This window comes from Tamandua tetradactyla, chromosome 1 (genome assembly GCF_023851605.1).
Source record: "Tamandua tetradactyla isolate mTamTet1 chromosome 1, mTamTet1.pri, whole genome shotgun sequence".
Classification (NCBI taxonomy): domain Eukaryota; kingdom Metazoa; phylum Chordata; class Mammalia; order Pilosa; family Myrmecophagidae; genus Tamandua; species Tamandua tetradactyla.
The window spans coordinates 62,999,292-63,002,057 of record NC_135327.1 but is presented as its reverse complement, the minus strand read 5'-3'; the positions used below and the strand labels follow the sequence as shown (position 1 = coordinate 63,002,057).

The window sequence follows — 2,766 nt, the reverse complement described above, 5'->3', positions numbered from 1 at the left end:
ATGACACTTGCTTTTACCAACAAAATTACAAACAATGGAAACATTTCTCAATGGCCATTTAAAAGTATATTCACTTGTTTCCAGCCCATGCACCCAAAAAAGGAAAAAAAGAGTATAACTTCTTAGTACAAGTGAGTTTAAAAAGCAATTGTTTTCTCATGTAATTTTAAAATTTCATCTTTTCATGGAAATAGTTTTTATTTTAATGTCTACAAGGTATATTATTAATAATTATTTGGCAAAAAAGCAAGAGCTATAAACTAAGAATACTTTTTCTTTTAATGTTTTTTTTTTGTTGCTGTTGTTTTTTTATGCAGGCAGGCACCAGGAATCGAACCCGGGTCCTCTGGCATGGCAGGCAAGCATTTTTGCCTGCTGAGCCACTGTGGCCTGCCCTATAAACTAAGAATACTTTTAAAAAGAAAAATGTGGGCAGTCCACAATGGCTCAGTGGCAGAATTTTCACCTGCCATGCTAATGACCCAGGTTTAATTCCTGGAGCCTGACCATGCAAAAAAAATGTGTAACATTCTAGAACACATTGACAAATCTGAGTGATGCTGGTATGTTTCATAAACATTCCCATCTTATTAAGATTTAGCCACTTAATATAACCCATAAATTACCATTAATTAGGTGTTTTTAAACTGCAGTATTTTATAAGCTGAACAAAAAACAAGACTGAATTTGTTTGACTCTACTAATATAAACTCATGTGAGATTTCATTGGTGTCGTACTCCTCAATGAATCATTTTATATACCAACTTTGAATAGCACTGCTTCAGACACTGACAATTATTCAAGAGAGAAAACTAAGGCTGAGTGATGATCCCCAAATACTATTTTCTTAGAATTATGGCTCAAGTAAAAAATGTGCATCTATGTACAGGATATAAGATCATTGCTCATATTTAGGGCAACAACGAACTTTCCATCATTACATTCACCCAGTATTTTCTGAACAACAAATACATGCTAAGTTTTATGAAATAAGATGACAGATAAGACAAACAGAAAACCTGTGAAAAGACAAAAACAATGCATAGTGTCATGAAGCAAAGATGACTTTATGCTGTGTGAAGGCTCTGCAGATCATCCTGACCTAATCTAAGTAAATCAGACTTCTATTTTAGAGATTGGGAGCCACTATGTGAAAAAGAGAAAATTCCACAGCTATAGCTAACTTTACAGGGATTAAAATAGAGGATAGACAGTGGGAATGAGAACAGGGTAAATGGGGTACTATAAAGATAAAGAGCATCAGGAGGATTTTGATGCAAAGGTCCAAAGCTTACAAGGCATGATCCTCATTTGCAAATGGATTAATACTAGTATTATCTCTTGGGTCTACTAGGATAAAATGAGCTAATAGAGCTGATTTGCTGTAAAACAAGTTATGTGAGGTTGGCATCCATAAAAATGTTTCTACAGGCAATTTCTCTCTGCTCAACATCTTCCATGTTTCTTTCTTCTATGTCTTCTGTTAGTATAACAATTTTACATCTTTCAGCCTATGTAGAAAGTCATTAATATGTAGACATCTAAATGTATTCATGTCACTGGAATTTTTAAAAAACATTCCTAAGAGAAAATACTGAGAATGATACTTTATTTAGTCATTTTGACTTACAACTGAAGCTCTGGAAATCCAAAGTTAACAGCTAGCCAGCTAGCCTCTTTTACACACCAGAAAAATTTCAACCTTCTATTCTACATTGTTCTACTGTGCTTTGTCCAAGGAATCTTTATTAACTGGCTGCTATCCAACTAATAAAGATTCTCTTGCTGACAATTTCACTTGGGAATACCAAGTCTTCAAGGATTGCATCATGCACAGCTGTCAGAGTACAGCTGTTGGGACATCTGCTTATTTTTTTGTATGACTTTATCAAGTTGGCTTAGGCAGAATTCTTCTCTGAGCAGTAAGTACAATGTGCCTTCCACTGAAATTTTTCTCCAATTCATATACAAGCCATACTTGTATTTTCTGGAAAGACTTCAGTTGCAGAACAAGAACAAAGATTATAATAGCTTTCTGACAACCAACAACTTCAATTTCCTTGGTTGCTGTTATATTCATTCCCTTTACTGAGCCTTTAGGTCTGAGTTCATCTCCAGCTCAAAAAGAACCTGTGAAATGCCAGACTTGAATTCATCTGGCTTTTCACCATTGTGCCACACAATCTTTGCACTGCAACTGAACATGGCCTTCTTCTTGTTGAATACCAGCATAGGAAGAGCTATTTTCTGTTTCTTTTTATAGCAGCCATTCAAATGGGTGTGAAATGGCATGTAGTTAAGGTTTTGATGTGCATTTCCCCCATGGCTAAAAGTATTGAGCATCTTTTCATGTTCTTTCTGGACATTTGTACATTTTCCTTGGAGAGATATATTTCATACTCATATTTTAATTGCATTGTATTTTTTTAAGTTGAAGAATTTCTTTATATATTCTGGATAGAAAGCCTTTATCAGATATATGATTTCCAAATATTTTCTCCCATTGTGTAGGTTCCATTTTACTTTCATAATGAAGTCCTTTAAGACAGGAAAGTTTTTAATTTTCACAAGGTCCCATTTATCTATGTTTTTCTGTTTTGCATATGTGCTTTGGGTATAAAGTCTAAGAGACCATTGCCTAAAATAGGAAGCTAAGGCTGCTCCACTACATATTCTTCCAGGAATTTGACTGTTTAGCTCCTTTTTTTTTTTTTTTTTGCATGGGCAGACACTGAGAATTGAACCCAGGTCTCTGGCATGGCAGG

General features: G+C 34.8%; 1 pseudogene; it reads right to left on the bottom strand.

Moving 5' to 3' along the window:
- Positions 1-1,627: 1,627 nt before the first annotated feature.
- On the bottom strand, positions 1,628-2,206 carry LOC143684693 (small ribosomal subunit protein eS7 pseudogene; annotated as a pseudogene).
- Between the last annotated feature and the right edge of the window lie 560 nt (positions 2,207-2,766).